The sequence below is a fragment of the Mastigoproctus giganteus genome, chromosome 7, assembly GCF_048544385.1.
Source record: "Mastigoproctus giganteus isolate SK-2022 chromosome 7, ASM4854438v1, whole genome shotgun sequence".
Taxonomy (NCBI): Eukaryota; Metazoa; Arthropoda; class Arachnida; order Uropygi; family Thelyphonidae; genus Mastigoproctus; species Mastigoproctus giganteus.
The window spans coordinates 190,911,072-190,938,345 of NC_143581.1; the positions used below are offsets into that span (position 1 = coordinate 190,911,072).

The following is a 27,274-nucleotide window of genomic DNA, read 5'->3' on the forward strand; positions in this document are numbered from 1 at the left end:
TGAAGTAGAAGATCAATAAGATGGGTATATAATGTATTCTAAACCCAATAAGAATTCTTAAAATATTTTCCTTTATTCTCTATGAATAATCCGCCTTGCCTTACAAGTATCACTAAATTTTGGATACCCTGATTTTCATTAGGATATCCAAAATTAAGTACAGTAGATTCGGTTGCAGATTAACTGGGGTCTTTGCTGCCCACAGAAGTCTAAATCAGTCTCAGTCGAATAGCAAAATGAAATACCTGAAATACGTTCAGCTATTGTTTGTTTATACTTTGTAATGTTCCTGTAGACAAGAGCCTTGAATTTCTCGAAAACCACATCCTCATCTTTATTTTCTACCTATTTCTACCTATTAGTTCACTCAACTCATATTTCGGCAATCCTTAAGTTTTGCTACTGTACGGTTAATTTTAACATTCTTCTCAGAGGTTTTTTTTTTTTTTTTTTTTTATATTTGCGTGTGTGCTCGCGTCCATTATGTTGAAACGGAAAAGCATTGTTTTGTTTCTATTGAATAAAAGTCTCAACTCATCAGTAAACACGAAAAGGTGCTAAAATGTCAACTTTAAGGAGTCTGTATTTATTCGAGCATACCTGAATCACCAAGAATACACCGCTCTCGCTGACAAGATGATGCTTCGAAATTTACCTCTTACTATTCCCAAGAAAGCAAACCAATGGGAAAAAGCGAAGTTGTTCATTTTTCAAAAAATTTCATGTAAAATCTTCTGACGCCGTAGTATACTTTTAAAAATAAAAATATAGTATTTATGTAAATAAATTTATATTTTTGTCAAATTTACGAGTTTAGTTTTTGTTATTCAGATCATTTGTTTCTCACCACTCCTATTAATTGGGAGTTTATCGTAATTAAAGTTGAGTACAGTGGTGCAACTACCATACCGCCAAGTTTTGTGCTACGTGTGGGGAGCAGTTAGATTTTTAATGGTGTTAAAAAGCACAGGTGGGTGGAGTGGTCCCGTTGGAATTTTGTAGTTTAATTAAATAAAATGTACATAGTTCATTAATCCTTTGTTTTTAAGCGAATTAGTAACCTTAGTAAGCGAACTGGTAACCTTTTGGATTAGTAAACTTCAGCTTTAATCCTGGATCATGTGGTCCGAGTGGTGAACTATGGTTATTGAGGAAGGAGCAAAACTAACTCTCTCTCTCTCTCTCTCTCGATTCTTTTGGGGTCTCTAAATATGGCGACATACTGCTTGGTCGTTTTATAATTGGTCGTAATACACTATCCCCTGGTCAGTCAAACCAGAAAAGTGAATCGGATAAACTGAAGTTTCCAGGTTAGAATTTTGAAAACGACTGTGTGCTCATAGAGCATGTACTGAGGTATATGGATTTCATGTATGCTTATTACTTAAAATCGAGCACCAAACTTTTACTCCTCTTATTTCTTCTGCAACAGGAGAAACATATGAGACTCTTCAATGTCTGTTTTTAACCTGAATAAGCACTTTTCATAAAAAAAAATTTTAAGTGAATGTAGAAATCGAGAGAGAAATCGGAGTCACAACTATTCTTATCGCTAAGCCTCCTCTGCTAACATAATGACAGAGAACCATCTGTCTTGATCATAATTGGATTATTTTTTCTATATTTTATGAATAAATCATTTGTATGGACAGTTTTTTCCCCTCTTGATTCAGTTCAGTCATTATACGTAGTATCAAAATGAGTTGTCACTCGATTCGCTCTGGCGTGTACTGAAAGAGAAAACTTGGTGATGTAAGGCCGTATAAAATGCGAATTCTTAATTAGCCCATGTAAGTATCGAAGATTTATTTTATTTTATATCCCAAAAACTTATATACTATTAGGACAGCAACTTATGACAATTGTCTATATCAAGTTTATTGACTCCGTCATCATTCGATGACGATAGTGGTATTAGACTGGGTAGTGGCAACTGTATTTTCTCCAGTAATCGGATGTTGAAGGAAATAAATAGTTTGAATATAAACTTGAACGCTGCTTTTAAAAAGTTTGTATCTAAGTCCCTGCGACTAGAAACATTTAAACAAGCAAGCGAATGGCGGAGGTAGTGTTTATTTGGAAGCATGGAGAAAGAAATGACCCGAGAACTTATTGGAACAGTAGTCAGTCAGCAGCATTTCACTATTAAAAGTCCCTGTGGTTAGTCTGTCAAGCTGCGTTGCTGGTAGACAGTCACCGATAGCAAGTTAACGAGGTGTTGATCAGTGTTCTGTGGTGTCGGCTGTTTTGTTGCTTGCGTCTTCTCAAACAGACAATTCCTAAGGCGGTATTCAGTAGAATTTCATTACTTACGATTGATTTAAATTGGGGCCGGGAACAGAACAATCACGTGGTGGATTTAAATCCGATCTGCTGTTGTGGGCAGCCGCCTTGAGGCCCATTTCCTGCGTAGCCTGCCATTCTCTATTGATCGGAGTTGAAAATTCAGCAGAGACATCATTCACTAGAAATACATTCAGTTCCTCACGTAGCTGTAAGAGTCCATGGAGTTGTATTTTGTTTTAATGGCATTGTACATGCCTGCACGGAATACCGGTGGGGTTGCCATGCGGTAATTTAATTGGGTAGCCTTTTAATTAATTCACGAAGATTCGTGACGATTTCGTAATATATATTTTTTAATAGTCTGCGTGGATGTTAATAGGCAAAGCCATTCATCGAGAAGAGAGAGCTTATGTTTTGTTTTTTATAATAATTTTTACTTTTTAAAGAATTCAGGCAGCGTTTTTAAATTCTTTGAACTTAAATAATTTTTGAAATTACAAATAATTTCTCCAACAATAATTTTGTTGGTCTCCTTAATTCCTCATGTATTATTCTATGGCATGTTTGCCTACTCTGAGGGATGAAAATCCAAGTTCGGGAGAACAAACATGCAGTCGTCGCCTGACACATTCTGCCACGATGCGGGGGAAAAAAAAAAAACCCTTATTTTCATATCGATGGGAATCGAAACCAGGAATTTTCTATACGGGGTGGAAAACATCAACGATCCTCGCAGTAGCTATTGAGCTAGCCGTGAGGATCGCTCAGAATGAGATGCAGTTTGCTCTGTGGAATAACTAACACAAGCTGTAATGATTATTTTTATATTAATTGTCTAGTATGATGTACTTAACAGCAGAATTTGACTTTCTTGAGAAGTTCTGCAAATCCAGTAAAAGCACATCGTTTAAAATTCCCTGCCTACTACACTACTGGTATCTAATCACTGGACTTAAAACATTGTATCTTTCTCATTTTCTATATGCTCCATTAGTTTGAAGGCAGTTGCTATTTCCTTATGATGCTTCATGTCGTGAATATTGTACGCGGGCTTTTGCCTAGTTAGAAGCTTAGCCAAGTCTTCATTGCCTTTACTTTATCTTCATTTACTTTTGAATTTCAAACATTGATGTTCTTGACTATTGTTGTTTGACTTGTAAATTTTCAGCCTTCATTCCAAGTAGCCGAATGAATTTGTTGGACCATGAAGATATTAGCTTTCTTAAAGGACTTGTTTAATTATTTTAATTAACAGATTGTCTTAGAAAATATTGAGCTGTTTAATGGCAAAACTGATAAAATTTTTTGAGGATATTTATTTAAAATTTTCACTTTTTATGCCTTTTATGTATTTGAAGCTTTCCGATTTCTCGTGTATTCGTCACTAAATAGAAAACAGACCATCTTTAACTGCAAATTTACATTTTCTAAGAAATGTAGAGCGTCAAAAAAAAAAAAAAAGTTTAATGTCTGTATAAGGATGTTATTGCAAAATATTTTTCCCAGACACGATTAAATATTTTGTGAGTGTAGTGGACAGTTTCCCAGAAAGATGACTTAGATTGTACACCACGGTATTCGATCCTTCCAAGAAGCTATTATATAACGCTGAGAGTAAAGTCTTTCTTTGACAATTCTATAATGCACATGTCGCTACTATATTAGAAAATTTTATAGGCGGGTCGAGGATTTTCACTAGCTAATCCGCGACTCATTCTCGTTACAGTTCTACCTTTTCTCATCAACAAACTGTCGGTATAAGAAACCCGCTGCTATTTAAGCAGTCGGTAATTCTATAAAAATGGAAACAATTAGTTTCTAACTGATTTACTTCCTTAGTCTTTAAAATAAAAAAATCAGTTGATTTTTAGTGTATTTTTATGCGCTGATTACGAAAATGTTTTCCATCGCCTAGCATTTATTTATTGAAAAAACTACATCTGGGATTTCTTGCGGGGCGGGGGGGAGGGAACACATTTCAGATTCAGCTTGGAGAAATGAGGTGGTTCAGCTTCAAATGTTATTCAACTATTAGAAGTGTCAAGCTAGGGTAACCGACATATTTCAAGTTTCTCTGTGAGTGGGACACCCAAGCAAAAGATGGGCATTATGTATTTCAAGAATAGCCTGTTAGACAGAACTTGGTTTCAGAGAATAAAAATGTGTTGCATCAACCTCTGGTAAACAAAAGAGGGGAAAAATGTTTCCCCCCCCCATTACTCCCAAATAAGAAAACTTATGAAGTGAGTACATTTTAAACCACTTTAAACCTAGGTATTTCCAGCAACGAAATATGGCAAAATGTTTAATCAAGAAATATTACAATTTGAAAAATAACTTCCCGGGAAGGAAGAGTTCAAATATACTGGCCGAATGTTGTTGATCAAAGAAGTTCCGAATGTCAGTTACAAAGATAAAAATGAACAATTTTTTGTATTTAATTTGTTACTTTATTAATTACGATAAAATTTTATTTCTGTGTAACCCTATCCTTTGAAAGTGGCGGATACAGAACATTCAAGCTGAGATTTAAATTAAGCACGCCCAGGTTTACTATAATCATTTATTTTTTTCATAATAAGCAGCAAACCAAAAAAAAAAAAAAGAAAATTTTTTTTTTTCGTTTTGCTGCTTATTATGATCATTTTCTTCAAATATTATACACTGGTCAATACAGTTACGTGATTGCTGCACAATGTATTGGGTAATCTACCATATCAGTATCTATTGTTGACCGTAATGGAAGCACACATGTTCACGGACTGACGTGCAGATGTTTACTTTTGCGTGTGTAGGGCATCTGAAATATCACCTCAGACAGATTCACTCTTGGAGAGACATCGGGAAAATCACAGTTACAGCATGGGTTGTCGTGTCATAAAGTGTCATCAGCAGGCTCTAGAATCGGTTCCAAAAAACAAAAACCGTTCTTTGACGTTCATTTCTGAGTTGTAAGGCCAACAACAAACCGATCAACAAGGTCTCTTTCTCTCCCCTTTCCCCGTGTCGATCTGAGCCATCCAAAATCATCTTCACATGGACTTTATGTATGTTCCAATGAGTGCCCACATTCTTCTGGCTCTACGATGTGGGGCTAGAATAAAATGGAATGGCATGGTGTGCTCTTCACAGATGAGGGCAGACCAGATGCAGTTTGAAATCGGATTCTCGTCGGGCTTTAGTGTGTTGTGAAAGAGGACACATCGGTGGAGATAAATTACTGGTATGAGATGGCATTTGTCTTTGTGGTAGTACAGATCTTGCACCATTAGAAATTGGAATGAAGCCTTCGTAGATAGTATTGTTGGTATAATCGCCATCCTCCCTACACTGGGGGTAAAGACCCGATTTCGAATCCCCTCAATGATGCGAGATGTTTTATGGACCTTTTTCACAACGTAAGTTAGTCGGTCTCGGGCAAGGGTAGCACGTTTTTTTCTTCTGGAAACTTGTTTTTCGTCCCGTAAGCAGCAAATCGACCAGAGAACACACGCAATTTACAGACATTATATATACGACGCAACATGGCCAAAGTTGCTAATGCTCCTAAAACCATGCACCAACTAACCAACCAGAAATTGTACCCTGACTGCCCTTACGTATAGAGGGGAGACCTTGCAACCATGATCCCTCCCTACACTGGCGCTGTAGGCGAAGAGTTCGTTCTGATCAACCCCATTAGGCACAGCTGGTCATCAGCATGTTGGAAGATGAGGGTATCGTCCGTGTGGACTGGCCTGCCTGAACCTCTCTGTGAGATGCCCTAGGAAGACGTTGTTGCAGTTTCCTAACTGCCCAGTGATGTAATCAACTGGGGGCAGCATGTAAACAAGGGTGGTCACTGATTCCTCAACAACTCACTGGTACCTTGATCTTATCGATGCATCTCGGGTGCAAACACATCTGGAGTTTACGTGGGTCAACACCATACTAAAGTCGTTGTCCGTGTACATGCTGTCCACAACGGTGATAAAAAAAAAATGTTCATACGTGCTTACAGTACTTTTCTTCTTATGTTTCATGTTCCAATAAAACCACAATTATTGTTCACGCTTTCGTCGTTTTGTAAGTTTGCGACATACACTGATCGAAACTTAGCTTCAACTGCATGATGGGGCAGTTTTACATCATATTTACACAAACACAGTTAGCAAATGCTTTGATAGTTAATTGTTTCGACCGGCGTACTTGGACAATGCTTATGAATATTATCAGCATCGAATATTAATTATGCTACTTACCAAATTTATTATTTTCATAATATTTACACTTTTGGTGGAGTATTTATATAACAACAATGATCTGAAATTACTGTTTGAGAGCTGACCAGGAAAGAAAACACTTCACAGTCCACTGACGATGCGAAAAGACACTAAAGGAAGTGGTTGACAGAGTGGCGGATGGAAAGGAAATCCATTTTAGCTTGAACTGAAGGATAAGGAAACATAGGTTGTTAACAAGTAACTTTCATTAGGGGGAAAGCGGATCATTATTTTATCAGTGTTGGGGAAGAAATTAGCACAAACGGAAACAATTAGCTAAGTGAGAGAAGACTAAGTGTCATCTCTTGAATTTCAAAGAATATTCAATGCCACCAAGAATTAGAGAAATCTCTTTGTTGCATTTGATAAAGATGCGTTTTAACTCTTCAAACTTCGAGTTACACCACTCACTAGTGCGTGTCAGGGCTGCGCTTACGTGCGGAATAAATTACTCACCGGAATTATTAGTTCGTTTTCTTAATCCTGAAAATGATATGCGTTATCATCGATTGGTTTTCTGGTCGGTGAAGTAAATATCAGATTTCATCTATCGATTTTCATCCCCCCTTCCCCCCGATTAATGGTGCGTCCAATTGAATTTCTCAAAGGAAGGCATACGGAATTTAAATGTTATCTAAAATTAAGTAAGGTAGCTCATCAAGGAAAGTTCTGCCTTCTTTTTTTTTTTTTTTTTTTTCCTGGAGAAAAGGTTGAAAGAAGCAGCAGCTAATCGGATTGTAGGTTAAATTCTGAAGATGCCACGCTATGCGACGTCAGTGTAGCACTTTGATCTTTCAGAAACTTCAAAGTCGGCTTAATTAACAACAGACCAAGTACTTTCTTTCATCGTAGTAGAAAATCGAAGTTAAAGAATCTGGCAAAATCAGTCAGAAAAGTTGCCATGGTGAGTAGAGAAGGGATAAGTTCCGATTAAATCTCGAACCAAAAGTATGTTTAGTTGCTAAGAATAATTACTCTTGTTGAAAATATTAGTTTGTGTGTGTGTTTTACCTGTCGCTTTTGAACACAACAGCAGAACTAACGTGTTTTTTTTTTTTTTTTTTTTTTCCCATTGGTGAATTGTTTTTGACATGTATCCTTCTCTACATTTCACTACGCGTCATCCTATCAGTGCGTCATATTCACATGTATCCATGGCGACCATATGCCATTTGTAATGAAACATTGAAGCATGGCCTGCAAGAAATTCGTCCTTTACAGTACTATGCACTTCAATCGCCTGAGTGGGTGGTTGGGTTTTTAAGAATCAGACAACGTACGGTAACTAGGCAACGCCAAGAGTCATTATCTCTCTCTTTCTCTTGTAGACTCTGCAGACGCATTTAGCTTTCTTAGTAGTAGAATCATGACAGTTGTCTTAATATATCGAATTCCAGTTTTCCAAACACAGCACGAGCAGTGAATTTTCTTTTCTTTGTCGCTACAAGAGTTTCACTCAGCACTAAGACAGATTCATGTAATATAAATTAAAAATAAAATTAAACGAAAAACAAAATGTTTGTTAATATTGTAGATGCCATCAGCTATTCGGCAGTTATTATTTTCTGTTTATTTTAATGGCAAGAATTTTATATCTAATTAAATTTTACTTTTGTGTTTTCTAATGGGTGAATTTGTCTTCGTGCATCTCGTAGGATCAAATTATACTGTCTTGTCTGCCACATCAGAGAGAACATATGGAGAATGGGATATTTGACATATGGCAGTCATTTTTATAGGTATGTGACAAGCGTGGGGGAGATGCCACAAGAAGATTTTATTCTAGTTCCATGTATAAGGGGCCTCCGTAGCTGAGTAGTCATGGGCGGGAGTGCAATAGCACAAGCTGTTTAAGTAAACCCCAAGCCTCTGACTGCTAAATACGGTCGATCTGCCAACCTCCAGTGCGGCAGATCATGGTCCATATTCCTCAGTATGACTTATTAAGGAGTCCTCCATCCTGCAATGGATTGACAATAGCTGCAGATTTCTTTATTTTATTTATATAAGGGGGACAACAGTAATTCCAAAATCTTGATAGAAGAGATCGTTGTTTACTATCGACATCATTTTTACAATCTGTTGATAGTTTCATCCTCTGTTTCAAGTGAAAGTTATGTAGGCGGCATTTTTAGTCAATATAATTTTCAGGTCTTAGTAAGCAAGAGCTCTGTCTCGTGTCAACCGGTAATTTTATTACTGCTATTTCGCATATGCAATACATTTAGGATTAATAGGCTCATTCTGATTTCAGTATCCATCTCGTACCTGCAACTTTCCCGAATTACTGCAGCTTACACAGATGCGCGGGTAAAGATGCCAATGAATATGGGTGCATTTTCCTGCATTATATTTATTTTAAAATATATTAGGCCATATTTACATTTTACTGGAATGTGTCTATATCATCACAGTTAATTCCGCGAATTTAGAATAGAATAACAGTGGCGGTCTTGTTCTTCAGAAAGTATATATAAAATGCCTCGGAGGCTATAGATGTTAAAAAATTAATTATATATAGAACGCATAAAAAATACGGCTTACAGTATTAGGAATCTTTAAATGACGTGTTAAACAAAAGAATTTCAGTAAAGGTATATCAGGTCCACTAGGTCGGTTAGGAATTTTCAGCGAAGAAAAATTAGTTCAATGTATTCAATCAAGTCGAGAAATTTGGCTTTTTTGTAACATCCGAAAATTGGATCCATGAGGATTGCACATTTACTGAAGGAAAAACGTGGGAATTGCTCTCAGTCTTATGGTTGAGAAGTCACTCTAACTTGAATTCTTAAGTATTGAAATCGGGCCCATACAGGCAATAAACTGCGAAATTTAATATGCTGCTAATTTTAAACTTTTTGATTTTCTCTATTTCTCCGTCGAAAGTATAGGGCGTATAGTACATAAACAGGACATTATACAACAGAAACACCTTTACAAAAGTAGAAGGCTTACTAAACATCTTATTCCTCCACATTGGCGATGGTATCTTCCCTATACAGATGAGAAATACCATTTGTATATACTCTTTTCAAAAAAAAAAAATTAATACGGTTCGATACTAGATAAAACATTTTCATTGTAGTTTATTCACGAAGAAAAGGAAATGAGTTGTTTTATTTATGTGTCAGAACTTTTTTTACTTCCAAAGCCAAGTGATTATATAATAATGCTATGCTCTAGAATAAGTATAGCATATTCTCTTTATGTTGCAGGTTTCGACTGTTAATTATAAATTGCTATTAGGCTAATGTCGACGATCTGATTTTGCCTTTGGTCCAAACAGAAACTTATAGTTTCATCCGAGAAGTATCTTAGTGTTTTTGATGCTGTTTTCCCTTTACCTCTTTTTCTCCATTCATCTTTCATTTTTGTTTATAAGACATGCAGATAAGGGCTCGTAACGTGTCCTTAAGGTAATCTTTTATATAAATAAAATTATAAAGTGAATACGAGTTGCCCATTATTAATAAGGATTTTTTTTTTTTTTCTCAAGTTGAAAATACCATCAAAATACTTCTCAAATGACGAGTTTGCCATTCATTGAGATGTCACGCTGTAGAACGGATGTGAGGTACGATAATTCACATTACGCCCTCTGCAGTTCCACTGGAAACGACTGTGCACATTACCACCCATTACGGAGCAATATGTGATCTGGGCCACCCGTAGATAAGGTGCTTATCTCGTCTTGGGGGTTGATAATAGCACTTTGTCGTTTCCTCTTTTATATGCCTTCCCCCCCCACCTGAATGATTTTTTGAGTTCTCCATCCCCTTTTACTGCATATAATCTAATACACTATTTTAGGGGGATCTCTTGACGTGAACACGATGCTGTTACAGACAAGATTATTCTAGTCATCTTCAGTTTAACCAGAACTTAGTCACTTGATTTTTTTATTTTTCTGTTCCGAAAAGTGTTATCAAGCTCTGCGTAAGATAGCAGAAAGTTTTGATAGAACTCAAGTGTGCTGTGGTATTGAACTTTTTTTATGAAATATTTCAAATTTGTTTAAATTTTCTTCTGGTAAAATACCTTCCGAAAAGGGCCAAATAACCTTTTTTGTTATTTGTTACCTTAAAACAGTGCCCCCCCCCCCTTTTTTTTTTCACATGTCAGGATTATTACTCTCAATCTGCTCATGTGTCGTGCAGTATAGAACATTAAATTAAAGAAGTAAATTACTGCGCAGACCAGCCAGAAACCTTGAATGCTTTTTTCCACACCTAAATGATTTTTGGACCTATTTCACAGTGGGATCACGCCAAAAAAGGTTATCTATTTCGCTAATAAAGTAACAACGTAGCCTATTTTTTTTCTCCCATATTATCAACTTGAGTTCAAAACACGTCCTCCATTTAAGGACAAAGAGGAAAAAATACTTGACAGTAAGAAACCTTAGTTTTGGTCTCTGAAAAAGCTATTTACAGCTTCCTTTATATCATCACTTGAAAATCGATGCCCACACAGGTGTTTCTTCAGATTTCTGAAGAGGAAATAATCACTGTGGACCAGGTCTGGACTGTAGCTACGGGTAGTTTAACTCCTGAAATTCGCAGTCTCTCAGAACCGCGATTGTTTTATGAGACTTGCGCAGGATCATTGTCATGAATAAGCAAGACACTTCGTGTTAATTTCACTCTTTTTTTTTTTCTGTCTTTATGCCTTCCCTACGTAAATTGTAAGAGTAGTAGCATAAACATCTTCATCAATTGTCTTATTTCTAAAGGATTTCTATCATATCCCAAAAATTTATGGCCATAATCTTCCAGGCGGACGGTAAGTCCTGAATTTTTTGGGGGTGATGACTCGTGGTGTTTCCATTGCATGGACCTCTGTTTTGTTTCCGGACCCCAGTGACCCGAGTTTTTTTCGGGACACGTCTTTCATCACTAATTACAATTCTTGAAAGAAACCGTGTAAATTTGTATCATGAATGTATAAATCTTCCTGGCAAATATGAACCCTGCACTGTTTCTGAATAGGTATGACCATTCTTGGCACTTCTCGAGCACTGAATTTTGTCATGGACAAGTGTTCATGGAAGATGGTCATATCGGCTTCTTAGAAATATTAGATTGTCTTAAGACATTTTAACACATCTATCCTGCATAACCGTCCGCGCGGTAGCACAGTGGTTATAATCACTGTCATCCCCACACGGCGGAAAAGGCTCGGTTTCGAATCTCGTAAATGACGCGAGGAGCGTTTTCACTCCGGCTGAAATTAGTTGGTCTCAGGGTGGATAACAAGATCCCCCCCCCCCCAGAAAACTCAAGTTTTTCATCCAGCAACACATGTAAATACAGAAACACACGCAATTTACTGACACACATTGGCAAATGAATTAGTTTTCGCGCGTCCCTAATATGGCACTTCTCTCTCTCTCTCTCTCTCTCTCTCTCTCTCTCTCTCTCTCTCTCTCTCTTTCTTTCTCTCTCTCTTTCTGTCCCTCCCCCTCCTCCATCTTACCCTTCATCCTGCATAACTAGGTCGTCAATTTTTTAGTACATTTCTGGATTGGCCACTTCGGTTGATCGTCCTGAGCTGGGGTCATATTCTGTGGATGACGACTGAAAACCAGTATTTTTTTTTTTTTTTTTTTTTTTTTTGTAATAAGACGGAACAGCATTTTAACTTTTGGTCCATTCCCTTGTTTTGTTGAAAATTTGTTGACTCAATGCTCCAATTTCGTTATGGTTGTATACTTTTAAATTTATTCTCTTTTTTCCGTTCATTACTATATTGAGCTGTACCTGCACAAATTATAATAATTTAAATTATAATATTATAATATAAATAATACTTACATTTATGAGAGTATAATAAAAGTAGCTTTTTAATATATCAAGCATATTTATAGTCAAGGTAGATAACTTATTGATTGCCCTTCGTAAGTATCTTTGACATGACCGCGATGCTTATGAGTACAACAATCTTGTCTATACGACAAGATTATTGTACTCATCCTTAGTAACTTTTTTTCAGTTCCCCAAATGTGGTTGAATTAAACATACATCAGTGGCAGAATAGTTAGCCAGTTGTTAATGGTCATTCAGTTTTGTTAAGCCTTTTGTGTAAAAATGTTTCCGTCTTAAATGTATTTGTGAAGGAGATAAGCTAGCATCTAATGTAATAAAACAAAAAGGCTTACAGAAAATGGCAGAAAACCAGAACCGCTGAAGACTACATCGCTTACAAAAAAGAATGAGCCTGTTTCTTAAAGCACAAACGCCAAGAGTACAACTTTGCAATTTCTAAAAAGCTTAAACAGTCTAAAAGAATCAATAACAACAAGAATACCAACTTCACCATAGACGAAACCTTATTTAGGGAATGGGCGAACAGTATCTTCGGAATCTCTCCAGATCCTAATTTAAAGTATAACTCTCTCACGCCAGACAATACCAGTTGGCTGGTAAATTACATGAATAACATGACTCCATCCGGATCCAATCTTGATATCAGACCTCCACTAACGGAAATCACCATAACCAAAGAAAATGTAATTCAGGCATTAAATAGTCTCCCAAAATAAATCCACTTCTGGTCCTGATATGTTCCCCTCTTCATCATGAAAGTAAGCAGTCCATTCATCATTGAGGTCTTGCTACACATATTTAGAGAAACCCTACACACTGGAATTATCCCTGAAATATGGAAACATTATATTGTAAAACCCGTGCCTAAAGTCAAACATCCGAAAGACAAGAAGGATTTTCGTCCAATCTCTATAAGCTGCAATTTACTAAAATTGTTCGAGAAGACTCTGCTGCCAATTCTTGTTATGCATTTTTTCCATAAAAGACCACTATATTTACACACTGTGATTCCAAAGAGATCAACTGTGACTAATCTAATGGACACCCTATTTCGGATCCAAACGACTCTGAACGCCAAAGAACAGATTGATGTAGTATTTTTAGACATTAAAGCTGCTTTTGATAATGTCTTAATCAGTTCCTTGATGACAATACTTAACAGGCATTTCAGAATACAGGGAGGCCTATTAAAAGTCATCGTTTCCATTCTCGAACGAAGGCATTTGAGAGTAGAACATAGAACCTTCCAATCGAACCATGTCGTCTACAGAGGAGTCCCCCAAGGTGGCGTCCTTTCCGCACTATTTTTTGCTGCCGCTTTGAACCCCTTCCTCTCTACTCATCCTGACTGCAGCTCTTACGCAGATGATATAAAACTCTTCATCTCGTCAAAACACGGTGACAAATCTGAAGCAATCAACACCCATGCCACTGCCCTAATAGAAGAACTTGACCATTATCTTGAGAATATTGGCCTATCCATAAATCCGACCAAGTCAGCACAAATGTCTTTCACCAACCTGAAGAAGAAGACGAACATAGACATCTACATCAGTGGTATTAGAGTGCAAAAGGTTTCTCATCACACTGATCTAGGGCTCACCTGGGATGAAGACCTGACCTTCCAACAGCATTTTGCAAACACTAAAGCAAAAACTCTGTCAGCAATGTGGGCGATAAGACAGGAACTTACTGGAGTAAACAACCAAAAACTTGCCACTCACTACATACAAACATGTCTTGTTCCGATTCCCATGTATGCCTCGACGATCTGGTCCTCTGCTTCCCTCACTAACATCAAAAAATTCATGCGTATCGAGTACTGGATTTTAAGGTGGTTGAACCGTGTTAATGGCCACCCTTTCACCATCTCGAGATCAATCATGTATGCTAACCTTGGTTGCACCCCTTGGAATCAGTTGCTCATTACAGGAAATATGCGTAATCTCTGTCAACTCCTCACCGATCACTTTGACGCTCCAAATGTCCATAATCTTGTTGCAGGCCCTAGGCTTTCCCGCGTCCTTTGCAATAGTGCATGGATTCCCCTTGCCCTGCTCAATCAGCTTCAACTTCTTGAATATCCGCTACCAATTTCTTAAATGTCAATCTCCAGGTAAATCTCTAGTGGGGCAGAGACAACTTAGTTGATTTTAATCCTTCTAAAACTCAGTCTTGTCTTATATCTCGCAAAAAGGATTCTTCTGCTCCTATGCTTATCTTTGGTGACACTCAGATTTCTACGCAAGTTGATATATCTCTTTTGGGGATTACCCTGACTTCTAATCTCTCTTGGCACAAGCACATTACAAATATTGCTTCCTCTGCATCTAAAAAACTTGGTTTTCTCTTTCGCTCTCGCCGTTACTTTTCTTCCAAACAGCTGTTCACTCTGTAGAAATCGCAAATCCGCCCTACCATGGAATATTGTTCCCACATCTGGGTGGTGCCCCCAAAACCTCTCTCAGGCTTCTAAATTCCATTCAAAAGAGGGCAGTTAGGTTAATTAATGACTCATCTCTAACATAGTCTCTCCACTATCTGTCTGACAGATGTACTGTTTCTGCTCCATGCCTTTTTTTCAACAATTATTTCAACAACAATTTTTCAATATGCCTTTTCTACAGATACTTTCACGGGTACTGTTCTTCTGAATTGGCTTCTATAATTCCAGCTCTCTCTTTCAAAGCAGTACGAACACGTGCCGCCGCCAGACAACATCCATTTACTGTCCAACTTCAAACTCACAGAACCAACTTTTCATCTTCCTCGTTTATTCATTCAACTGCCGTTTTCTGGAACAAGCTTCCTTCGTATGTCTTTCCTGAAAATTACAGTCTGCAGAAGTTTGTCTGATGTCAACTATTATCTTCTCTCGTGTTTGGGCATAAAAAAAAAAAAAAAAAAAAAAAACAACCCTTTTAAGAAATCCTGCCTTATAGACTTTTTTTTTATTATTTGTTTTACATGTGGGAAGAAAATTTAAATTGGAACGTAACGTCCAAGTCAGATACAGATTTATCTCTTAGTATTATCTGATTATTTATAAAGTAATCGTGCGTTATATTTTTTCCTATATTCAGACTAACCCGCTGATATTTTGCTGAGGACAATATATATATGTTCATGGCAGAAAGGATATATACTTGTTACATGAAAACATGTGGAAATTGTTGTTCTACGCATTGGAGACTAACTAAATTGGTTAACCATAGCTGACCATTGTGAATAGCCTTATTTCGGGCTCCCAGATGATAACAGAAGTTTGTAGAGGTCGGTAAGGACTTCGTTCTTGTAGCGTTGATCAATAGCGAGTTGCTTGAAAGAGATGGAGAGTTTAGTAGCCAGTGTAACTGTCTTCGCTGGTAACATAATTGCAATGCGATCGATGCTATGATAGTTGAGGATGTGACGGTTGATGTTTGTTGATGCTTTGTTCTTGTTATGAGTAGGGAACCTCTGAATCAAGAGTTCTGGTGCATTGATTTGGCTAGTGATAAGTTTCTTCAGGAAGTGAATGTATTCTGATGTATGAGATGGCAAGACACAATGTGAGAATCGCAAAAAGTATAAATTTTGAAACTAATCAAGATGAGGGACCACTCTTGTATCACTTGATAATATTGTGTAATTTTATTTTAAAAGTTAATAGTTTGTTTTTTTTTAGTTTTGTTCGGCCTGTGCTTTTGTTCTGAAGATGACATCCAACAGAATCTTAAAATGCCGCCTTATGTTTTAAGTATTAGATTTGTCGTAATTACTTTATATTCCCTTGTAATCGTTTAAATGATTGTAATGTTAACAGTGGCATAATAGTATTTTTTCAGCTTAATTATTGTTGTTTTCATTTTGTGTAAAATGTCATAAGACATCAGTATATTGTCTGTAAAATTGTATTAGTCAGATCATCTTTCTTGTTTGTTGGATGAAAAGGAGGGGAAAAGCCATCATCTTAATTGATTCACAGTGAATAACCACGTAATACCCTTTATTCAACCAGTACGTTTCGAAATGTTCAATCAGTACAGCCAAATCTGGGACCTGATCCTTGCTAGATTTTTCGTGGTCATATTATGCGCATAAAAACCCGCACAAAATACTGCATTTCTGTATCGCAACTTTTTGTACTTGTATTGGACATTTTGATTTTTTTTTTAAAGAGAAAGAATTTCTCTTTAAAAAAAAAAAATTAAATATACCTTTCTCTTTTTAAAGAGAAAGGTACATTAATATACAATGCATATTTGTACAGTACAATAAAAATTAACTTAATTTCTTTACTTTCAAAAATTTACCATACACACACTGTGGTATATTTTGGAAGGAAAAATACGAAAAGTCACAAATCGTGTTGAACTGTTTAAATAATACAACACTTTCCACAACAGATAGGACCTGTTTATGCGTTTGAAAGGCCACAACGCAGTGGCCTTTCAAACGCCAGCAGTGTTGTCGCCAGTAAATGCCAGCAAAGTGTTGTGTATTGAATGTGCAGTATTGTGTTGGGTTCTGTTGTGTGTCCCCTAATTTGGCCGCAGGGCCCCACATTGCCCGCACACACGGCTAGGAAGTAGCCAGGCTGCCCATAATTCTCTGGCTGGTCTCTGTTGGGGGTCACCTCAGCTTCCTGAGCGGAGAAACAAGTTAAAAAAAGAAAAGAAAAGCAGCGATTAGATAGAGTGCGGTAGTACACGGTGTACGGAAGAAGAGGGGGTGAAAGTAAGAGGATGTAGGCGAAGGCATCCCCAAGTGGTCATTGGACACTAAGTTCCATCAGGCAAAGAAAGGGGGGAAGGGATGGTGTCAAAAGTGACTGTGCAAGGGAGCACAGATAGGATCGCCATTTGGCGCCTCTGTCAAGTCCGAGTGGTCTCCAATCCATGGTTTAAGTCAATGGTAGCTATCAAACTCCAATGGTCGGATAGTTGTCCATTTAGTGGTGTGATGGTCAAGTTCGTGATTGTCTAGTGTGGATGGTAGTCCATCATGGTCTCAACCCGTTGGTTGCCTTCTTTGAAACCGTTGTGGTACCAGTACAGGAACTGGGAATAAGGATTTCCTTCGGCTGAAGAGCTAATGAAATTTGGGATGGCTCGATAAATCTTTTGAAAAGGCCCAAATTTAAAATTTCACAGAAATTCATCCAAGAGGAGCCGAGTTTTTACACGCGTACGAACTGACATGGTGAAGATAATAGGCCATTACTCATATATGCTAACTCGCCTAAAAATGAGTAAAACAGCTTAAAAATAGCGAAATCACAGGTAGGTACTTTAGAAGAGTAATGACATTTTAGTATATACTGTACTCTTATATGAGACGTGGTAGTACTTTGGTATGTGAATCCGCATGTTTTATCTCATGATTTCGCTTTCGATTCTGTGTTGGAGTTTGTTTGTGGTGTTTTTATTTCCATTATTAAATACAACTGAAATGTAGAAAAGCACTCTTCGATTTAAAGATATCAATGGAAAATAAGGTTAAAAAGTTTCGCACTTTATGCTGTTTTTTTATCTTTTATTTAATCGCTTGCGTAAACTATTTTTAAATGCTGGTTTACAAGATGATTTTTATGCTTTAACAAAATAGTTAATATGAATTTTAAGAATAAATAAAAATGCCAGCGTAAAGCACACTATGCTAAAAGCATCATAACCTCGTCTTGTTTCCTTTGCCCACGTGCCGGGAATTAGAATGTTTTCTTTTAATGCTCAATCTTATCTCGGAGCATTAATATAACTAAATTCCCTTCTTCCTGTTGCCCTAATGCACTGTGGGAAGATTACAGTCCTTGCATACCTTCTTTCCTGCCGTTACTTCGGCAGTCGTAATCACAAAAATACAAATCTGGGTTCACAGGTAATAAACAGAGCCCGAACACAGGAATGCATTTCCGCAATAATTGAACAAGTAAAATGTTTGCATGCTATGTGTACCGAAATAGTTGCAAATGTACTCTGAGAAAACCATATAAAAGACAGCCATTAATTGCGTTTCTACTGCTGTTCTTTCAACAGTTCTTTAAAAAGAAGAAAAGGACAAGTTTCCTGTCATTGCGGAATTATTTGCTCTCCGGAAATAGCCCGGTTTTTTTTTTTTTTTTTTTAAGAGAGGAATCAGTTTTAACGTTTTCGTTATTGGCCGGCAAGCACTGAGCGAATGCCTGTACACCCACTAGCTGTTTTTGATGTACATGGAAAGACGTAGATTTGTACGTTAACCATAAATTTTGCCATCCTATTTTAGAAATCTCCACCAGTGTTTTGTGCGAGCAGGAATCTAAAAAGAAATTTAAATCTGTAGAAGTTTTGCTTTCCCAGAAAACTTTTTTCCAGTGGTATTTAAAACCCTACCCTATTTCCGGTATTGATTGATTTTAGTTTCGTTAAGAACTGCATTCTTGTTTACCTTAGAGGGAAACTTTATTCCTTCATATCTGGGACAGAAAGTTAGAACTCGGACCAAGGTTACATCTGAGATTTACGCAGCAAATCTATTGTTGATACCTGAAAAAATGTTAAAGATTAAACTTTAAGATGCGGTTGGCTGAATTTATGGTTCCCAGTTTCGTGTAACCTCGCATAAAAGGTTTTATATTGTTTCTGAGTTTCCGCCTATTTAACTTCAAAGAACTTTGTGGGATTTGCGTCTAAAAAGACTGCGGGATACTATTTCATCTTTTTTATATTTTCCAGATGGTTCGAGACGAGAAACTATGCATCGTTGCACGCACATCTAGTGGAGTTTGTCTCAAAAATGCTGAATAAAATTTGTCCTTGAAATAATATCTTTTATTTCAAGTGTAATAAACGTACCGTAAAATAGTAGATATGCTAAGAACATTCATTTAGTGTTACATGTTTATAACATGCATGAAACGAATTATACACCAGCCTGCAAAAAATATACGAATACCTATTTTGAGGACTCGACAAACATTTTGATCGCTGTTGTCGTCATGGCAACTGCTCATAAGTCTGGTGTTTGTAACTCGGGGAGTGCCTCGTCAATTTAACATCTTGTGCTTTTTTTCGATTTGGTAGGCTGCTATTATGATTTTTAGTACGCTGATAATAGTTAATATGCTTTATAATTATTGTAAGAAGATAAAAGTTAATCACGTGAAGAAAGTAAAAAAAGTTTTTGAGAGTTTAATTATCGTCGGACCATTCAGTATCATAGTGTGAGGTTAACTGACATCTGCTACTTTGGGAAGTTAGTATAGTATTATATAAATTTAATGCTAATGAGTGAATGCCGGTATTTTCACCTCGTCGTGTGACTCGGGTGTGTTGCGTAGTGCCGGTTCCAGAAGGTTTATAATTAAGTATTGTATCAAATTTGACTTGGGAGATGATGGAAAAAGGGAGATTGGAACCTTTCCTATATACAGAATGTCCAAATTTAAATTGTAAAATTCAGAAGGCCCTCCAAATCAAACTGATAACCAAATTGCAATCAAATTCGAAATAAGGACTTTAAAAAGTCCAAAATTCGTTAAGCCGAAGGGCGTTCAACTTGTTTAAATGAATAGTGGATAAAGTTTCGCCCCAGTTAAAGTAGATTTGCAAGAATAAATGCTGTTGTTTTTATCAATGAGAAGTAAGAGCATTTGCTCTCCTCATCCAGTAACCATGTTGCTTGAAACGATAGATTATGCGAATGCTTATCAAGTTTTACATAAACAAAGCGCATTGAAATCCTAGTATAGAAGGAACAAGTGATTCAGAAATCAGTGGAATTCGATGACAAGAAAAGGACCGTGAAAAATTATCAAATTGGGAAACGGGAACGTCAAGTGTGAAAGATGCATAGCATCATAGCAGATTGATTCACCATAGAATAAATTGTTTCCATGAGAGTTGCATCAACCAATTCAGAAAGGTGCGGTTGTGTTCTGGGAATTACCGGACAATACAACTGACGTTGTCAAGTTCCACCATACATACAGTAATGAAAAATCAGTTATCTACAGAAGTCCACTGGGAGCCGATGAAAATGCAATATTGATAAGCTAATCGTACATAAAATTCTGATTTTTAAAGCAAATGCGCCTATGATTTCTGCATAACTATTGTTGCAGACCCTATCATTTAAACAAGTTGAACGCCCTTCGGCTTAACGATTTTGGATTTTTTAAAATTTTCATTAAACCCACATCACACACACACAAACAGTCCACCCTGTACAGTTCCTTGCTAGAAAACATTAAAGCAGTTTGACCTTCCCACAGAAACCTGTTGCGCGAGTAGAAACTGAGAATGAATAGCATTTTCATTTGAATGAAGAATAAATATTCCAAAGGTAAGATTTATTGAAGGAAAAAAAAAAGGAACCGTCAAAATTCGATACAAGACAGACTCCCCCTTCTCATTTTCCCCATACTCTTCGAAAATGTGTATATAGTGCTTTTACAGTAAAGCTTATAATTGATTAAGAAGATTCAAGTAACAGAACTTTAGAATTTTTCTTTCTTTCATCAGTGAGGAAATAATATCTTATTTCCTCACTGATGAAAGAAAGAAAAATTCTGAAAGCAGTTTCCGCAGCTCACTTAATGCAGTTAATAGTGAGGAAATAATTTCTTATTTCCTCACTATTAACTGCATTAAGTAGAATTTCTCATTTATTAAGGTTTGGCCATCCTAACTTTAGTTTTTGATTATATAAAAATGTTTCGGAGTCTATTGGCAAAATACTGTAAACAACTTTAGAATAGAAAATGTCCGCAAATGTGAATGGCACAATTCACCACTGTAATAACTTGAGTGATTGTCAGGGTTTGATAAAAATGGTTTGGACAGTTCATAGCAGTGTGAAAAGATTGCGAAGAAATATTTCAGGTAAATAGTTGCCAGCTCATTTCTGAGCTTATTTTTTTTTTTTTGGTAAATAAGTAATCCATTTTCGATTACTGCAGGAATTAATGAAGCAGTGCATTACTTGATGACGGTTTTGGTAAGCAAGACTTAGAATTAGTAAACAAAACAAGCAAACAAAAAAAAAAAAAAAAAAAAAAATCTTCCAAGTCATTTACCGAGTACTTTGGCAGTGGAAACTGCAAAGTAGCCTGCTCTAAAGGTATCACTCCTGTCACAAGCAGCTTACGAATAATGAATTGCTAGTCGTGAGGTAGATACACAATTACTTTACGGTATAACCACTTCGTCGGAATATATATATATATATATATATATATATTTTTTTTTTTTTTTTTTTATTTCAGCAAAGACCTGTCTCCTTTTAAAAATCCCAGTACATTTCTAGTCTCTTTATCTTAGAATTCATATCCTGATTTAAATGTCTGTTTTATTGAAAAATGTTTTCAATAACAGGATTTTATGGACATTTAAATACGAGTTATTGTTTAGATGCGAATGAGATTTACTGCGATGCTGATTGGGTAATTTTCCTAGCTTTCTTCTTTTCCTCTTGCTCAAGAATTTAGTCATTTTTCCGGTTGGCTACGCTGACGATCTGATGATTCGTGGCAGGACTCGTTATTTCACAAGCTTTTGTTTAGTTGTAAGTCTTATTTTACGGGTTATAAAATTCAAAAAATCCTTTAGAGGTCGACAGGAGAATAAATGGGTGAGATGAGAACTTAAAGCCAGCCAAGACGGTATGTCTATATTAGCCAGCTCAGAATTCAACAATAGTAACGCTAAATTTGAGGAAATAAAATTTAAAATACAGTCCATCTGTGTGCAGAAGAATGACTAAGAAATTTCAGATGTGAAAAACTCGATAAGCGCCTGTTAAGAATGTCTCTCTTTTACCAGCTTAAATTTTATTACAAACTGCAACGCTAAATTTAGAGAAACAATTTCAAAATAACGGTAGAAAATGGGGAAATTCGCCCTCTGATTGTCCATATCCTCACGGAAACTACAAGCCACAACAGCGAGTGTAGATGGAATGTGGTGTTTCGATAACCCCTCAGTTGGGCAAAGAGCTTGAGTTTAACGGTAGCTAAAAATGAAGACTGCGTAAATTATCTACAAATGACCATAAATAATCTAGCTAAATGGTGTAGCCAGTAGTTACTTAATTTAGAGCTTTAAAAATGCTCTGTCGTTTCCTATGTAGACAGGCATAATAGGCAGGTATATAAATATGACTATATACTTTGAAGACTTCCATTTCCAGAACTGACAGTGTCAGGGACTCGGTTACCTTAGAATCCAGTTTCCATAAACATTTATACATTTCCTACTCATCATACATATAACAGATTTTATTAAAACGTATGGGTTAAAATTTACATCTGAGTAGGCACTATTAGTGCTCTACTAATCACTGGTAACGCTTATTCTAGACTACGCTTCACCACTCCAGTCTTATGGAAGATATCGAAAAGCTTCAAAGGGGATTCATCAAATACCTCTGTTACAGGAACAAGATCACTTACTACACCAATGATTATACAGTTATATGCGATGTTTTCAAACTCAATTCTTCCTCAATAGAATAACATATAAGTTATATTTTATTCTGTTGTAGCAGGAATTCTTATATTTTCTTTACAAACTTCTTATGGCAGGAATTCTTATATATTCTTTACAAACTTGTTAACTCCAAGATGGATTGTTCTGTTCTCCTTGAAGCTACCAATTTTAATGCCTCCCACTCTGGTATCCGAGATTCCTTGACGTTTTGTCCAAGTATGCAGAGAATTAATTATAGACGATACAGTCCCTTAACTCGCATCAGTTGCTAGCGAACTCCACGCAGCTTGACTTCTTCTCACTGCTAAACTGCTTAATTGGCCTGTTATTATGCTTAGACACTGTAAATAGTTATGTGCATATATGTAATTAATAGGGTTTGTTTGTGGAATAGGTGGGGACATTCGTGCAACAAGAACCAGTTGTCCTTCTCTCGATATTGCGCCCTCACCGGGAAATGCGTTTCAGTAGTCTTTGAAGCACCTGTACATAGAACGCAGAATTACTCTCTTCCCTTCAGGTACATATTCCTTGTGAATCACACCCTGTTTGTCGAAAAACATGATCAGCATCGTCCTGATCGCAGAATTCTGTAAACGAAACTTTCTGGGACTTGGTGTGGATTTTAAAGTCCACTACGTGCTCTGACGCTTCGTCTCTGGGTCGTACTGACAATGTCCATCGCTAATTGGACATGATCTGCGGGTCGTCGTATGTGGGAACTGTGCTACCTTTCTGTTTAGAGCTTTTTTCCACAGTGGATTTCAATCTTTGTTGAAGCAATTTACGAAAAGAAACTATCTTATTATGAATTTAACATAACTAAATATTTATGAATGCAATTTCATAGCCACCTTAGATGCATTCTTTAATTTATGATAAACATATGTTATAAATTTACCGGCATGCAAAAATTGTATATCATGAACGTAAGACCCTATAAATATGTAAATAAGAAATACATTTCCTCAATTTCCCGTCAAGATGTCCCTTAAAAAAATATGTTCGATATTTTAGAATGAAGTACAATTTTATTCATGGTGAATGATGGAAAGCTATAACTCCTACCTGGTTGGTTCAAAACAATTCAAAAGAAAACTATACGAGAACAGAGGACACTGAAAGCCATAGACCAGCAAACAACTCAGAATGAACTACTACAGTCATCTAAATTTTTGAGGGAATCCCCATTTCGAGTAAATTCCGCGTGAATTTTCGGATGAGAAATTCGCAAAACCATTTGTCTGGAAAAACCAATCCCAATCGTTGCTTTCGTAGGGATGATTTCAGATCGGGCAAAAAAAAAAAAAAAAAAAAAAAAAGTGGGAAAAATGGTGTAAAGTGTATACGTCGTATAATAATAGCTGTCAGGTGAAATTTATACCTGCTTGTCGGAGGTCCGATGATTCGGAGACTGTTGGCATGTTGCCACGTTGCTGCCCATTGACGTCATCGGTGGCTGGTGTCATCTGCAGTTGGAGGTAGGGGTGGTGGAGATAGATACTGTTGACGGATGGGAGGTTCGTATAATCCCTCTTTCTTTCTGGACTGGTAATTAATATATATTTTTATATTTCCAATCTTTCTGCAGATTGTCTCTTGTTATAATTATTATAAATTGTTGCAACTTGATTTTTCTTGATATTGGTCAGTATATTTTGGCGCATATTTTAATCGAAAAAACGGAATTTTATCTTGTATTTTGGCTTTTCTTACAAGTTTGTAACTTTTGGGATTTACGTGCAGGGTGATTATGGCATTTTTCTCTTTCTTTGCTGTATGGTTGATGGCGGGGCGGTTTTAAACTTGCTTCTGGCTCTGTAATAACGTTGTTTATGAAGCGTTTGAGATGGTTATTTTTGTGAAGAGAGTTTGATTTTGTTTAATTGAATCTCCAGCGTGCCGGTGGAACAATTTTTAGGATTTTAAGCAAAAAAAGAAAAAAAAAAAAAAAATCTGATGAACTTGATTTTTGATTTATGCGGGCTGTAACTTTTTGTGGCCCTTCTTAGAGAGGTATTTTTTGATTAGCAAGCAGCAAAGAAGGAGAAGGAATTTGAATATGACTTTTAAGGCATACACTTTCTTTTAAACGAATTTAATTTGGGGGGGGGGGTTCCTTGGACATTCGACTCTTTTGGTCATAGTGTGCCAGCAAATAGTGTTTATCGTGTATTAGTATTTGCCGTATGGTGCATAGCAGCCCTAGGCTTTTGCTTCGCCAACAAAAAATAAATAAAATAAATAAATAAAAGAAAAGAAAATATAAATAAAAAAATTAAATAAATAATAAAATAAAATAATTTACTTGTTTGACTCCCTCCGTACATAGGTATCTGTCCAGCTGACATTTGAATTTTACCCAAGATTTCGCCCTCAACAACTTATAGAGCCATTAAGGCAACTTATTCAATTAATTAACAATTAGCTGGCAAAAAACACACACACACACCTTTCTGCAATCCAGTCTAGACTTCTCCCATAATTTTAACTTGTGGCCTCTAGTTCTTTTTGTACAAATGTGTTCACGAGCTTATTTACATAAAGTAGCCGAGTGGCCAAATGAAAAAGATACACTTTGACTTTACCACGTTTTTGTCCTATATGACTGCTGAATACGGTGATATCCTTTTATACTTTCTGTAATTGTAAACTCCCGTGTGCTTATGTGGCTGTCCCGAACTAAAATCGGAAAATTTATTATTTTTAAAATTTATAATCGGAAGTATGGGCATATCCAAAAGTACATGAACTTCCGATTGATAAACATCTGTTTAGTGGAAGAGACCTTGGCAGTTCTGGTTCCAAACGATATGTATGTGATCTTCAACTGCATTTCTAAACCTTTTTGAAGCTGCAGGTTCTCTTTCATCACAAACTGTTTTTGCAACCCTCACCCCATGAAAAATTTATATTCGTTGTTTTTATAGACAAGGATGATTGTATATCATGAACGTAATATACAATTAGAGATTGTAGCAATGGCGATAAACTTTGATGATACTTGGTAAAAACTTAAAAAGGGTAACTCCAAAAAGGTAAGGCCCAAAATTTTATTTTTTTCACAAAGCTATATTTATTTTACAGCGTCTGTGGTTTATCCTTACTACTTCTGCAGAGCTTCTCTGCAGTCAGAGGCTCTGCAAAGAACAACTGATACAGCAACACCACCTGTAGGAAGACTACATCATTAGCATAATAAGAGACAATGTACAAATCTTAAGTTATTAAGAATTTGTATGATTACTGCTGCAGGTGAGCATAGCGACAGTCTGGCCAAAATATTTCATAATTTGGAAATATTCTTAAAGCGGACACAGGCATATACACAGAGATTTTTAAGTAGTTTTAGCTAACCACATTTATACATTTTAAAAACGAGGACGTGATATAAATAATAATAAACTTTGTCATTCATAGCCTGCACATGACCGAAAAGAGGCTGATCTACAAAGCACCACCACGTGTTTGGTTTATGGAGATATTTTCGTCTATCCACTTTATCACGATAATAGGCGAAATCCGGATCCTGCGATCATCAGTGTTATACGAACTATAAAACTTAGTTGTTGTTGTTATTTGTTTTAGGAGCATTAGCAACGAAGTTGTTGTTGTTATTTGTTTTAGGAGCATTAGCAACGAAGGCCATATTGCTACGGGGATATTCGGTGGTCATTCCCTGACCTTTCCGCATCCTCCGTATTTGGTGGTCACGGGCTCGAACCCCGGTCTAATCAAGAAGCGTGTGCTATGCACTGCTGCTCCTGCCCACCCGGCTACGGAGACGCCATAAAACTTAGAGGGGATAGTGTTATATTTAAGTTTCCTATGATGACACTTAAAGGTAGGATCAGAGCGTAAAAATGTTTTGTGTTGTTCACGTGGGCTGATGATGTTTGGCTCTAGATGTATCCTAAATCAGTCTTTTTGTACCCATCGGCAATATTATTTGTGTGATTTACTTAACAGTAAATCACACAAATTACTTAACAGTAAATCACTAACAGTGTCATTAGTACTGAACTCTCCTGATCCAGCGTGGCCATTCCTAAGTATAAACAGAATATTTAAATACATAATATTTATTTATATAAACCAATAAATATTTAAGAAACACTATATGACATTGCTGCTTTATGTATAGATTAAATTTTACTAAAAATATATAAAATTCAAATTAACTTATATAAAATGTGTGATATATTTCGTACATTTGGTATGTATATAGAATCGTACATATTGAGTGTACGATTTTGAGCATTACAATGTACATGAAAATGTCGTTTTGGAAGTAAGAAATAAAACCATCTTATAAGAGCGAGATTCGTTCGAGGAATTTGGCTGTCTTGTTTTCATTGGCTAAAAAAAATAAAAAATAAGAATAAGCAAACGTACTTAGTATCAATAAACATAATTATTAGGTATGCGTATGCTTATTCTTATTTATTATTTT

The 27,274-nt window shown here is 36.4% G+C and overlaps 1 protein-coding gene across 1 annotated transcript in view; it reads left to right on the top strand.

Moving 5' to 3' along the window:
* Nucleotides 1-27,274, top strand: part of LOC150083497 (uncharacterized) — a 656,046-nt gene that overhangs the window by 252,652 nt on the left and 376,120 nt on the right. The window lies entirely within an intron of this gene.